Source organism: Trachinotus anak, unplaced genomic scaffold, assembly GCF_046630095.1.
Source record: "Trachinotus anak isolate AG129_WGS33_773 ecotype Australia unplaced genomic scaffold, CSIRO_AGI_Tana_v1 ptg000008l, whole genome shotgun sequence".
Classification (NCBI taxonomy): Eukaryota; Metazoa; Chordata; class Actinopteri; order Carangiformes; family Carangidae; genus Trachinotus; species Trachinotus anak.
Window position 1 is genome coordinate 5,908,422 of NW_027273859.1, and position 15,615 is coordinate 5,924,036.

A 15,615-nucleotide genomic window follows, 5' to 3' on the forward strand; every position below is an offset into this window, starting at 1 on the left:
TAAGATTGCTTCCTGAACAGTTCATGGTCAGCAGATGGATTCAATGGAAGTTTAGCTTTTAGTTTTAGCTTTTGAAATCAAGCTAAAATCACATATTTGCTGTGATAAAATCCTGCGGTCGGTCTGTTTGCTTTCACACCGAAAATGTGAAGCACTCCAGAGTTTGCTCAGAGGCAGGCGGTCTCTGTCTGGCTGTTTGGTCACTATGAGACTTTGACTGAGCAAACTGATAAGGAGAGGCCAGCTCTGTTCTAGCATGCTCTCTGGAGTCCTCGGAGGAGAGAGGAGAGACCACGAACAACACCTGAATTCTGTGGGCAGCTCCGTCAGTGACAGGCTGCTCCACCTGCGCCATGTAAAAGAGCGCTCCTACAAGTCCTTTGTCCCTGCTGCTGTCAGACTCCTCAGCGTCGTTGTCAGAGTAAAACATTCACTGGACTAGAAGTGAGTGCCAACTCTAACCTTTTCATGGCTGTCTTACTAGACCAGACACACAACTTCATACACTTTGGTTTTGCAACAACTGCCTTTTAAGCTGCTGAGGATGCAACACCCACTTTAATTCTCTCATGAGCAATTTTTGTATGAAACTTTTTAATTGCAACTTCACTTTACTTTATTTGTTACTTTATTAGTCTAATTACACTTTATTGTTTCTATTTATGTCGCTGTATTACTTAGTGTGTTCAGTTTTTTACAGTAGGAGTTCAAATATGAAGCATCTTTGTTTTTTTAAAGTTTAGGTTTCTTGTCTATGCATCTGTTCATCTGCTGCTGTGCCTCTTGAATTTTCCTGTTCCCTGTAAGGCTTTAATTTAGCAACAGGACTGATTCAGAATCAAGACATAATAAATCTACAATGTGCAAGGAACCACCAACCTGATGCAGCATGCAGCTTAATCCGAACTGCTGGCTACCAGGATGGTCTGCATGAAGCTGGCTCAGGAAATCCAGCTCTTCATATAGTGAACGTAGGAGGGATTAACTCTAGTGATTCATAATTCAGGTCAATCTTCCCCGGCAACAACAGAGAAAGAGATTTTGCTGGTATTGATGGGAACTAAACCCTAACAAGCTTCAGCCTCAAGGCGGGACAAAGAAACAAAAAAACAAAAAAACAAAAAAACACAAAGGAAAATCATGGTTTCATATATTCTCAACTGGTTAACTCAAAATGCAAAGTCACTGTTTTCCTCCATTTCCAGGCCTTAGATGTCCCTGAACTGGTGCTACCAAGGTTGAATGAGTGACAAGCAGCCACAGGAACATTTTTTAGCACACGTCTGGTGAATGTAGAAAGCAGGCCAGGCAGTGAGAAAGTGGGGTAAAGTCTCATTACGAGGCAGAGCACAGGTCACCTCCCGTGAGCCTCGGCTCTCTTTACATTGTTCCTCTCGTTTTGCTCTGTTTGGACTTTTCCATCACAATGAGACTTTGGTTTACTTTGGCTGAGATTTATGCTGGGGAACAGTTAGAGTTAGGAAACAGTTGTTACCTCATTTAACAAGTGTTACCTTTCATTTTTTACAGCACAGAGATTCCAACAGCTCTTTCAAGTCTGCATGTGGATGTTAAATGTGTTAATATGTGGACGATGCTGAGGATGGAGGGAGTAAAAGGAACCAAATACTCAGACTTCTCTAATAGACATGTATCATATTCTCTACTTACATTAGTAAAATTGGGGTCGACAGAGCTGACCTTATAACAGAATTAGGATCCTAGACTTTCATCTGGATTGTAAGGAGATGGAAATGAAAAGTAATGAATGATTTTAACGTCCAGCAGTGGCAGTTTGATTCTAAGCGGTGGAGAACCAAAGTTGTCATAATCAATCTAAAGGTCTTTTCGCAACGTTAGCTTTTTGACAGAAAACCGCTTTCAGCCACTGCTGATCTGTCACATTTCATCTCATTGCAATTTCATGGGTAAACATTTGTGGAACGAAGTGGAGAAATCTTCTGTCTTCATTTGAAACGAATGGCCCAAATGTTTCAGTGCCTCTGCAGTCGCCTGGTGGTTAATATCTATTGAGACGAGTGTATTAAAACATGTCCCATGTGATGAGTAGCTCCCTCCTCCCCCTTCGATGAAAAAAGGAAATTACAGTTCAATAGAACGTTTCTTCATTCAACTTGTGTATTCATTAAAGGGAGATGGGAAGTGACAAGCAAAGTTTTAATCAGAGCATTTTTAGGTAGGGAGAATAAGACTCGCCTAAGAATTGCTTTTCATTACCGCTTCATAAACATGCTTCGTCTTTCTGATCTGACCCGCAGTTCAAATGGTGGTGTTTGATTAGAAAAGAAGGAATGAGGCCTGCTTTCACCAAAATAAGCCAGTTCAGTGAAGGAGTGTGTTTTTACAACACTAGGAAGGAGTTTAATTTTCTTAAAAGTCGGGGTGATAGATCAGCCTGATGACAGAGATAAACCTCTAGTTCAGCCCTGGGTTTCTTTCACTTAATTTCACAGAGTGTCCAAGACTATAAATCAGCGCTGGATCTCTGCTTAATTTGGATATCTAGTTTGCCTCACTGCTGCTCTTTCTCTCTTGATGGAATAACAGTATGCTAATTTACTGTCTTAATGTAAAGAGGAATAGTTTTGGGGGGTTATTAAACTCCACTGGAAACTGAGGAAGTGGGATGTCTTCAGTCCCCAAGTGGGAGTGTGCCGGCTGTCAGTGCAGGGGGAAAAAACTGCTGAGACAGGGTTGGGGCCCCTGGGACCCCTGTATCTCTCCTCTCCTCTCCATCTTCTGCTACGCCCCTGGACCCTAGCTGGCTATAATAAACAGCAAGTGAATGCCCTCACTTTGCCTCAGCTCCATCACTCTCCTTGCTGCAAAGTCTACCTGATGAATCTTCTTCGGCAGCTATGCATATGCAAACACGCCAGCAAACATGAGAGAAATTACACATGGCCAGCTTAACTCCTACACTGTTCTGTTCTTTTGCAGGAGGATACATAGGAATAGGTTCTGGTTATGCCTGCAGTTAGAGACTCTCATTTGGGATGCCAAAAGTTTGGCCAGTGTCTGAATAAAAACAACCCTTGTTTTAACAAAATGGTGCCATTTTTTAAAAGGCCAATTTCTGCCTCAGGCTTCTTGGTAGCTGGCTATGAATGCACATCATTCGCATCCACTTGCTTGCTCGGAGAAAGCTGCCGCGAATGTAGAATACAGCGAGCTCCACCAACTCCAGCATTGGTAATGTGTTTCTGTGACTATGCATTTTCGATCCACGGCTGGGTTTCTCTTTGGATGCATGATCAATTTGAACAAGACTAAAGCTGTGTTCCAAATCCATACATACTAAATCTACATAGTGAATATACGGTGTGATCACACTGAAAAAGTGTCAAAGTTAAATATCCTCTTATGAAACATAGTGGTAAAACAGATTTGTGAACATTTTGATGAGGTTTAATTGGAAGTGACGGCTCTGTGAGGCTGTACTTGAGCTAACTGCTAATGTCAGCATGCTAACATGCTTATGATCACAAAATTAACACGTTGATGCTTAGCATTTATAATGTTTATCATCTTCACCATCTTAGCCAATGTTAACAATTAGTGCTAAACACAAAGTACAACCGAGGTTGATGGTCATATCATTAGGTTTGAGATTTAGGGTTGCCACCCATCCTGTATAATACAAGATCATCCTGTATTTGAAAATAAAATGAGGGACAAATTGCATCCTTACCGCAGTGATCTTGAGTGGTTTGACTCCAACCTGCATGTCATCCTCTAATAATTGTAAATCAGTATTATGCAAAATTTTTTTGTTACCCTTGATATTTTGGATTATTAACACATTAAAGACTGTGTGTCACAAAAAAACTTTGCATCACATAGAAAGTGGCAACCCTATTGATAATGAATGTCTGTACCAAATGTTGTGGCGATGTCAACCTCATGGTGGTCCAGGAGGAAAAATCAGAGGATCACCAAAGTCAGTAGGACACATTGTCGAGAAACCGCAACTGTCTGCACAAAATGCCAATCCATACTGGTCAGATAGTCACTGGATAAGTGAAAACTTTCCGTTGCTGTTGGCATGAATTGCATGGCAATAATAAGAGTTGGATGTAATAAACTGTAAACAGATCAACACAGTAATCCATTTGGTATTTGTTGAAATATTTCAGCCTGGGACAAAGTGGTAGACTAACGGAGAGACCAACATTAGCATCAAACGTGGCTAAAAACACCTTAAACATGACGCCATGGGGATTAAAACAACATGTACAGAGCGACGGCATTTTCTTGATCACTGATGACAATGGCTTGATAACGGCATCCGTGTGGGCATGGAGGGCAGAGAGGATTACAATCCTGCCACATTGCTCAAATCTAGTTTGTTTATGTGTGTACCCCCCACCTCACCCACCCAGTATCATCTAATGCAATCATCCTTCAGTCAGTGTTCAGCAGTGAAAATCTAATCACACTGGTTTGAGGTTTCAGAAAGCCATCTGCTTTAATCCAATTCCTGACAAATATCCCTGTCACGGTGCTCCCTCTGTCACCGAAACAACTATCCATTTCAGCCGGCTAATTTTACAGGTTCATCTTGTTAGGGAAGAGACAGATACGAAGGGCTGACGGTGTTCGAATTCTGGAGACAGCCGCTAATGCCTCCCACACCTTGCCCATCCCACTGGGGGCATTTTCCACTGCTGCGACCGCGGATGGCCCCTTAGACAATGACAGGGAGACACTGAGCTTCTTTCTGTCTGCCAAAGCCCCCTACCTTATGCCATGTCTTGCATTCTCTGGAGTCTGGGCGTCACAATGCCTTTGCGAGGCATCTTAGCAATCCTAAAGGGCAACTCACTCAGCCGTGAAAAACAGTCAAAATACTTACACTTGCCATAAATGCCCATAAGCTAGGCAATCTTTCATGCTTTATAATGTTGTCTGCAGTAACACGGCAACACTGAAGGCCCCTGATAGGGAAAACAAAAGACAAATGACTGACCGTGGCCTTTTCTAATCTATCAATTTCTTCTCTAGAGCCTTTTGTCCTTCAAGCCCAGCGCCGCATGTGGGCCTGGCTGTGCACAGCTGTGATTGTATCACCATTAAAATGCCTTGGACAGTGTTTGAACTTGCTCAGACACATTTTGTTTGATGGCCTTTAGCCTAAATCACCTTGACTGGGATACTCCCAGAGTTCAACCTGGCATATTTGCTTTCCTGTTGCAAAAAAGGGCTTGTCACGTTCCTGGAAATCCATATCAAACGCTCCTATAAAAAGAAAAGTGAAATGTTTACAGGTAGATGTAGCATTTATATGGGGCTCTATAGGCTCTCTTAGTAATATTTAGCCTTTCCTGGCACTCCGTGAAGCCATTGGAGTGTCTCCATCCTGCTGGGTAAGTGAGTGGACTGGTACCATTAGCAGACAGACTGTGGGCACTGGCTAAAGACTTAAGACCCATTGTTAGAAGAGCAGTTTAAATACCAGCATGTTGTTAATACCCCCACACACTGATTCACACATACTGCCTCCTCACATGCACACGGAAACACACATACACGTCAACACTCCTACCTTTGTGCTCTATCTCTAAGACATTACCACTGTTGCTTCCAATAGCTCCTCTGTCTTCCAGTGAGTGCATGTGGGGCAGTCAGTACAGTATGCAACAGTGCAGTTCTCTCCGGTAAGAAAGGCGAATTGTGCTGTATAACCATTTAACCTGCACTCCCCCCTTATGCCACCCTCCCATGGCAATGCCAATAAAACTTGGATTATTTTTATAACACAATGTATGGCTGCTGACTTTACAAGCTCCCCTCCAGCCTCTGGGTGTGAGAGAGGGAGAGAGAGGGAGAGGAAAGTGAGGAAAGAGAGGAAAAAGGAAAGAAAGGCCAGGTCAAAACCGCTCCATGTCTCTAAAAGGGCAGCATATCCAAAACCATCAATGAAGGCCTTTTCTGCTGGGAGGAAAAATAAACACTCTGACTGAACCTTTTCCTTTTGCTTTTGCTTCAGTCTGGTGCTACAGAGAGCACTACTGTAGCTTATACAGCTCTCAGCCTCAGCTGGCAGCTCTCCTGTCCCGTCCACTTTCATCGTCTTTATCTTAAGGAAAACTCCTCGGACCTTTTAGTTTAGATGATTTTGTGCTGTTAAACAGCTCTTCTCTGTCTGCGACAACAGACGATGGCAAAAAGAATTTGGGATCTTTGTTAATGGCATGTCACAAACCCAATAGTGTTTCGATTTCAGCCGTACTACTGCACTTACAGTGGAATAAAACTTGGATTTGTTATTAGATCCTTTAATTAACTTTTCCACTTATCCTTATTGTGCTCTTCTGTATTTTGTGGAAGTGTTTACCTTCTCTACATGAAAGAATTTCCAAGTATATCATGGCTTTAAAAAACATTACTTGAAGGAAGCGTTGGTCACAAAGGGGGGAGGCTATTGTATTTTATTTTCATTTTAATTAAGCTTTCCCTTGTGAGATTAATTCCATAAAAAAGACAAATTAGTTATATCAAAAGTATATTTTTCCATATGCAGAAAGAAACAGTCCAGCTTTATTTTCCGTTACAAATCAAATAAGTAGCTAAGTCAGACCAACACATCAGTTTTAATAAAATAGGCATGGATTACATCAGTGATTAAGTGTTATCTCTGGCAAAGCACAACTGAGTTTTGCCTTGCCTATAGTCTCTTTGTTCTGCGTCATAACAGAAAGCAGAGTTGCAGTAACATTTGTCATATCAAGGGTTTTGGAGCCAGGAAGTAGATGGAGCCAGGCACTGCCAAGATGTCAGCGGTGGAGCAGCCCACGCTGAGCTTCAAAACCGCTCTTTAGCCTATGGGTGCTATCAATAATTACATTTCTAATGATCACAAGTTTCACTCTCCCCTCCACCTGTGTACAAATAACGATGTTAGCTTGTAGCAGTAGCTTGCACTCACTCATGTGAGCCTACCAACAAAACTTTATTTCCAACTCATCTCTAGCTTGTCCTGTTGATTCTGTCTTCTCAGCTATGACCTAATCTACAGTTTTTTTTTCATATATTGTTTTGCAGTAAAAAAAAACAAACAAAAAACAGCACACACAAGTGCAACCAGCTGCCGACAATGTTTGTTTTGCTTTTAAGTCATATTTGATCTGCTGTTTCTGTGAGATCCCAAGTCCCACTGAAATTGTGAAATACAGAAGTATAAATGCCAAGTGTGTGGTCGTGCATCTCAAACAAAATGTCTGGTTTGATTCAAATGTTAAAAATTGATTAAATATGTCATCATGTCTTTGGTCTCCCATGTTTTTAAAATCAGTTAAGATCTGAAAATCCTCAGCTGTGCACCAAGCCGTAGTGAGATGAAAAATAAAGACTGTAGCTGTTAACACGTGACTAATATGATTAATTCATATGTTCACCTTGCACATAGGAATTTGCTTGTGAAAAATGATTTTGCTTTTCCTCTTTTAGTTAGTTATTATTAAGGGGTTGCACCAACTCAAAACTGTCCAAAGAAAACCTTATTAAACTTGAGGATTTTTAAAAGTTAGACATAGATTAAGCGCGCTCCCCGTCCCATTAACTTCTTAACAGTCCCTAATTTTGTTGAGTGAAGCTACTGCAAGAGCACTGGTTGGCAACTCTTTGTTCTCCCAGATCATTGACAAGAGAGGCACTCGAGTTATTGGAGATTTCAACTGTTAAAGAGCAAGCAACTGCCAAAGAGGATTATGATTAATCTGCCAGGTAATGTAACTCACAATTGCTTGGACTCCTTTCAAGAAGCTAAAAAAACCTGCTTATTACTCCCTTGGAAAAGTACACCACTAAATGACCTTGTTATTATAGCTGTAAAATTGTCAGTTGCGTCCTCTTATCCTCTGAAACTGGGACTCAACTTAATTTCTCTTCCTCTCCTTGCTCCTAGATAAAATCAAAGTTGAGAGAAAATTTCCTCGAGGCAAAGCCAACTTTTCTGCCATTCCTCATCTGAGCTCAGCGCGATGTGCGAGGAGATGATGACTAATTCTATGAAAATTAATCAGGGCGCCTGTATTTCCTGGATAATTCCGCTTTAATCTTATATTTAGAAGTGGTGATAACAAAAGTAACGACTTATTTTTGTGACTGGAAACCGTAATGTGGCAGTACTTAAATTGAAATAGTAATTTGTTTCACTCCATTGTTGGCTGGCTGAATAAAAAGGGCTGGGACGGGGTTGGCGTGGAGCGGTGGAGAGAGACGACTGCAGGAGCTGCTGCATCAGCATGTGTGCGGTAATGTGATAGCAAGGCCTGGCCGCACAAAGAAAACACAACCAGCACTCCAACAACCCTCCCAGTAAGACCCTGAGAGGGATGGGCGGTGGGCAGATGTGAGGGGGGTCGGCAGCACTTCAGTAGTTATGCTGCCTTCAAATTCTGATGGAAATATTGTAATTCTAAGTTGAGCGCATATGAACAATATTAAATGTGAAAGCCTGTAGTGCAGAGATGTGATCTGCGCCAATACCTGCTGGCAAATATGAGGTGGCTCTCTCTCTTCCTACTCTTTTCCACTTTGATTTCCATTTTATCACATAGGATCAAATGTATTTTTGCTACATGTTATCTTCTGTGCTGCTGAAGAACAGAGTACCTGTGTGCTCTTTGATTTCTAAAATGAAAAAATTTACTTTGGCGACAGTGTCAGGTTTTCTCAACCAAAAGAACTTGATTGTCGTTAAAGTGTAAGTCATATTTATGACTGGAAGGAAGGGTTTATGTGGAGCACTTGAAGATACGTTTGCCCTCCTTAAAGCCAGACCTGTCCCACTTTCAGCAGCGGGTGTGCATAATTTTGAAAGTAGGAGTTGGTTAGTCTGTGGCAAGGCACTGTACCAGAGGTTTATGTCGCCCTCAGTTTTTCTACATGATATCCTACACTGTGCCAGAGATTTTTTTTCCTCACTCGTGCTAGTTAGAAGCTTATTTTCTTATTGGTGGGGCTATGGATTTTGTGGTAAATACATTTAGGCTTTAAGAAGGTGAACATATCTGCTAAACATTAGCATGTTAGAATTATCATTCAATGATGTGGCTTCCCATCTGGTTTTATTTTCAGTTTGCACATAAAAAAAACCTGGGTGGAAACTGTGACAAAGTGTATTGGAAAGAGACGGCGAATAAATCATGAAGCAAACAAACAGAAATATGACATTTCCAACTTATTTTCATCATCATTGTTTTTCACTCTCTCTACTTAGTTCTGCCCTCTTCCTCAGCAGTAGTTTGATGGAAAATTACCACCATCAGTTTTTTACAAATCATCTCCTAATATTTGCACAGCAGTAGAGAAACACACATCTAATTTCTCCTGTAATGGCCAAGGCACGATCCACTGACGAGGAGTTTGGTGCTACTTGAAAATGAAAAGTCACAGGTGAATTCTGCAAAAGTTTGTTTACTGAAACTCTGTGGAACCTATAGAATCACTAAGTACAAACCACAGACATATGTGCAGTAATTAAATTACATCAATTAAATGTCAGTTGTTGCCACAGTTTCTACACCTACCACCTTCTGTACTTTACATTTAATCAAACTTTAGAGTAAACTGTCTGACTTTGCTAATTCCCACTTAGCAATTTTCATATTTTACAATATGCAATCTGGTTAATGTTTTATAATCATACTTATCACTGCTCTGCATTGTGCCAGTGAGCTCATATTCCTATTTCATTAAGGGTGGCACTGACTAGCTGCTCCAGCTGTAGGGCTGAGGGGGTGGGGAGAGTGGTCAGGCCAGGACAGATGTGTTTAAGCTGGCAGGGAAAGCAAAATGGAGGAGGAGGGGTGGAGAAACTTCCCCCAAAGCCCTGCAGCTTTCATCGAAACACTTCCTGGTTCTGAACTTAAATCCCCCCTCTGTCATTCCCCAGGGTGGTATCCCCTGACTGGGCTCGGCCTCACCACGTGACGGACACACATTGTGCTGGTGTTTTGAAAAGCAGGCTGCTATTGTAGCTGAGTGAGTGGAGACCTGGGTAACACAGCACATATGGGGTGAATTGGGCTTGTGACTGCATGACATAACAGCTCCATGTGCCTTTTTTTCCACTCTCATATACACATTTTCATAATGTGTACATGTAAGCACAGACACACAGAGCTCTGCTGTGCTGTGTCACACATTCTGGTGGGATCAGGTGGTGATGAGAACAGAGCATGCGACTCTCCACTGGCGACCTGAACAGCACACATACACACACTGGGCGCTTTGTGAACGCTTCAAATTCTGCTCCAAATGCTATAATAAACACACACCACACACACATACACACACCCTTGTGTTGTGTTTGTATTTTCCCTGATCCAGTTGGGTAGAAAAGGGAGAAAAAAAATCCTTTTGAAACCTGAAACTCGTCTCCATCAGCGGCCCCTGTGCTCCCCTCCACCAGGCCAGGAGCAGAGCGGCAGCAGCAGGAGAACACGGGCCTCTGTTGTCTCAGCCGGAGCCCTTTGGATACATTTTGAACTCCGTCTCCCAACGGACGCAGCAGCATAGAGACCTTGTTGTACTGAAGAGCATGTGAACGCACTGCTGACTTGAGTGTGGTGAGCAATGTGACTTGTTACTGTAACAAGGTCAGGCTGCACTGACAGAGTTGAGTTGAGTTTGTGTGCGTCTGCACATGTTCATATACTATGTCCCTGCGTAGTCATGCATGGACACACAACATTCACAAAGTATTCAGACCCCTTCACTTTTTTCACATTCATTTTGTGTACGTGTTAAGAGTGTGAAGTGTTTGGTGTATTTCAAAGTACACTCAGATATCTGGATTTCCTCACTCGCTAGAGCTCCCTCCACTGCTATAGGCCTAACAACATTACAAATTATGGCTTCCGATAATAATATACAATCAGTCTCTCTCCAGCACAAAACTCCCTTCACAAAGGGAGGTTTTGATGTCAGGGGATCGCATTATGTTACACAGTGTTATAATGTGTCCCTATACTTTGTATAATTCCTTTAAACACATTTGGAAAAGCAAAATAAAAGATTTCTCCCAAATTGATTTGAATTCAGAGACTAACATTCACCAACAACAAAATCTAAGTTACAGCTGTCTGGTGCTGCAAAACATTTTCTTTTTATATCAATCTGACTGTTTCTGACTCTGGTCCAGAGTAAAATACCTTTGCAGCTCTTGGATGGACCACATTGACATTTGCAGCAGTTTTAGTCCACACAGAGTGAATCTGAGAGTCCTTGGTGATCCTCTGATTTTGCGTTGAGAGCCTCTGAAATCTCATTTCCCCTGTCCAACACTTCAGTTCATGAGAGGACGTAACAGCTCTAATTCTTGTTACAAATCAACTAGTGATGGATTCCTGTCAGCCTCAGTCCAACATAATGCAATTCTTACACTAGCATGTGATACATGCCAACCTGCGTGAAGTTATTGTTTGCTCTAGTGATGCTAACATGCTAACAGGGTAGCCAGACCTATGAGTTGCTGCCAAAGTCTCTGAATGTGTCAGTGATTCAAGTCACTCACTACTCAGTGATCAGGGTAAAACAATAAATCAAAAATAATGAACACATCATCATCGTCACCTCACTTTAAGAATTATATGTATATATGTGTATATATATGTAAGGGCTGTCAAACGATTAATTTTTTCTTAATCGCGATTAATCGCTGAATTTCAACAGTTAATCATGATTAATCACGTGTTTTATCACATGATTAAAAGTCTATTATTTAGCATTGCAGAACAGTTTTCTCTTGCTTGACAACACATAACCATCAGCCTGTCTGAACTAGACGCTAACATTAGCATGTCTGACGTGTAATTATGAAGATGTCTTATAATTTGTTTATCAGTAGACTCTGGGTAAGTTATATTTTTATTTTCCAACTCATTCGATCTTCTCCAACGACGATTCAGGCGTTGGATTTAAACACTTAAGGTCTCCCGCCCCGCCCCTTTATGCAGACCGGAACCGTCCCCTTTTGCTCCATGGACATGAGCTGCCATGAAGTATCTTGCTCTGCCATGTAAAATCTTCGTAGGAAGTGTCTGTGGCAGCTTGACAACAAGTAAGGGTGCTTCAAAGGGTCAAAGATTCTACAGCACTACACTCTAGAATCTTTGGCTGGTGCTGTAACAGCAGCAGTGACGGTGTAAAATTCACCCTAACCCTAACCCTAACAACTGTAACTCCTCTTGCGGACACTCTTAAGTGGATGCAAATGTATAAACAGACAATAATTAACAATATAGTAAAAGAAAAATGTAATAATATACAACTGATAGGTATCAGATTAATGGAAAAACCAACATAAGCATCTGAGTAAGGTGTTGGGCCATCATGTGCCACCAGAACAGATTTAATACTCCTTGGCAGTAATTCTCTGAACTCCACTGGAGGATGAAGAGCATTCTTCCAAAAGATATTTCCTCATGTGGTGTTTTGATGATAGTGGTGGACAGCACCAAAATCTCCTGAAGGCATTCAAATGGGTTAAGATCTGGTGACTGAAGGCCACATCATATGACTCACATGATTTTCATTCTCATTAAACCAGCCATTGTCATCCTGTCTCTCAACTAATTTTTCGTGTTTCTCCTCTAATTTGTCGCCGGTCTGCATGTCTCCATAGAGACACCAACAGTTTCTTTTATAGTCTCATGGGCCTCTAACATGGCTGTAATCATATTAATCTATATGTTAAACTTGCTCTAACTCTTAAGCTTATGCTTATTGTTTATCAGTTAAAGGGGCTATTTATAAGTTCTCTCTGCAGTGGAACAAGGCTTCCTGCCTGAAGTGGGTGGTGATGATTGTTACTTGACAAGAACTTCAGCCATTGTTGTATTTACAAGAGGTTATAATACGCCTTCTGGGCAGCGCTGCGTCTTCAGCAGAGGTTGAGTAAGATTTTCTCATCGTCTGTCATTTTGACAGACAGAGTCGAAAAAATTCCATCATAATCTATTATTCCCGGTCCTTTGAATTTTAACTTTTAATAATAATAAAACATGTCTTATTTAATGGCATTTCATTTTCAAAAACAACTTGGATTATGCGTTTATGAAGGCCTAGGGAGAAAAGAGGAACAGAGACACCAACTGTGCAGCACTTTTAATGACAACACCACAGAAGCAGTCGAGTTCATTTTTTCCCTGCTGTGACAGATAAAACACAGTGGCCATTGTGCCGAAACTGGCACCTATGAACAATGCAGTTTTACTGATTCTGAAAATTACAGTTTAAATATGAAAAAATTATTGACAATAAATTAAATTGAACTCCACTGACCTGTTGTAGCCTGAACACAAACCTTCCTCTTTGGATTTAAACTGGATGAAAGCATCAAGGCAGACGGGCTGCAGAGACAAGTGTCATTAGGCTTTGAGTCTTTGCTTGGGACAGATGACTTCTCATGGCTGTTCTGAAGGATGAAATCACGCTCTGCTGCTACACTGGAGACCTGACTTATCAGTGCCACTTCAGCCAGAGTTTTGAAGTTGGGGAACTTTTCTCACAGTGAAGTGATCAGAAGTTGGCACGACTCTCTGAATGGGGGATTTCCCATTCATGCAAGCACTTGCTTGCACCCCTCTGTGTAGTGGTCCCTGACACGCTGCGCGTAATGAGCTGTCATTATCTGAATATTAAGAGCCGTTGCTCCGAGGGGAATTCAGTTACCTCCACGGTGAACTCTGTGTGCAAAACGGAAGAGGTTTGTGCACCTGGCTGTGTGAGCGTGATGACACAGAACCTGGGTCTGACTCTGCTCTAATCTGTCAAAATTACAGCCTTCAGATTTTTCTGTCATTTAAATTCAGTCAGTGATGGAAAATATTCAGTTTACGTGACCCCTGTCATGACCCCTGTCTTCAGGACAGATTGTAGGCTGCAGTGAGTTGCTATAGGATGGTGACGAGAAGGGCTGGGGCTAGCTGGTTAGCGTGCTAACTTCAGTTGAAGAAAACACATCATAGAGACAAGAGTTAACGATGGTGTTGCTTTCCACTGCTGGAGACAGCTCTTAGTGAGTAAAGTATACTATATGATCTCTGATGTGTCTGCTTCGTGAGTATTCATGTTAAATGTGTGAATATCTTGAATATGTTTTGCGTTCTCTCAGCATTTGTCTCAAATAGAGGTCCTCGGGGGCCCTCCGGACCTGCAGAGATCTGCTTAATGCACAGCAGCTACTGGAATCCTACTCATCTGCTCTGGAGTGAGCAAGCATAAACAGGAACCCCTGGGAGCTGGTAATATGTTAAATGATCTGACTCCAGTCCTGCTCAACCTTATCCAGCCTATGCAATAAGAGATATGAGAGTGTTGTGTGTGTGTGTGTGTGTGTGCTTGTGCGTGTCCCTGCGACAAGAGTTCTGGGTATTATGAGCACTGCCTTGAGATGAAAGACACTAAGCCAAGAAAGAGAAAAAGATGGAAAAAAGAGAGCAGCTGAGAAAAGGATGCAAATTACCAAGACTGAACTGGATGAAATCAACTGGAATTGCTCCTTTGGTATGGCGAGCGAGGCAGAGCTGTCTTTGTGTGAACAGTTCAAAGATGGTGGGTATATCTCTCCTGGCTGTAATGCAGCCATATATATACATAGATACGGTGTGATCCACATATATACACACACAGATAACAGTAAAAGTGTGTTTCAAGTAACACAGGATCAGAGAGCAAGTGATGGCTGCCGGTGAAAAAGTGTCAAACTGAGACTTATCAGCTTGTCCTCCACCTGTTCTGGCACAGCAGAGGGAGCAGAGCAAGATAGAGAGAGCACAGGAGATGCAGAGAGAGAGAGAATGAGAGAACAGGGGATAAAAGGGTGAGGAAGCGATATAAAGAGACGAAGAATAAAACAGACACATGTGGAGGAACGGAGAGAGGGAAAATCTGAGGTCTAGAGAGTGAGACGGAGAAAGAGAACTGCGGCCACGGGGGGAAAGAGCAGCAAAAACAGATAATAGCTGCACAGAGATGGGGAGTGAATGAGAAAGCTATCTTAGGAAAGCTTGGAGGAGGAGATAGAGAGGGAAAGAAAGCTCAAGAGGCAGAGAAAAGGTTGAATAAAAAAGAGAGATAGCAACAGTGTGAGAGATAGCCAGCGAGTGGAGGGTGGGTGGCAGGGAGACGGAGAAGTGGATGTCTAAGGCCATTTCCTGTGATGGTAGCCAGAGGCTTTTTTTTTTTCACCTCCTTCCAATCACCACACCAGCCCCCACTCCCCAACCCCACCACACTCCCATCTAACTGCACCTCCACCACCCACCCTCTCTCTCAGGCAATTGAAAACACACTCACACACTCACTCACTCACACATGCTGGCATACAATTTGATTGCGGAGCTTTAACCCCTGTCTGGCTACTGTAAAATGCACGGCAGCACGATCATAATGGAGTCTGGGAGCAACACATGTTTCTCAGCCCATTCAGTCTTGCTCAACAAGTGACTGCTTGAAAATAATTACATCTCATTTTATTCATTGTCAGTGAATTACCTGCTTGAGTGGCCACACACAATGGCACTGCGAGATGTGGATACATAGGCGGGGCTGGAGCTGTGGGCTTGGGAGTGTGTGTGTGTGTGT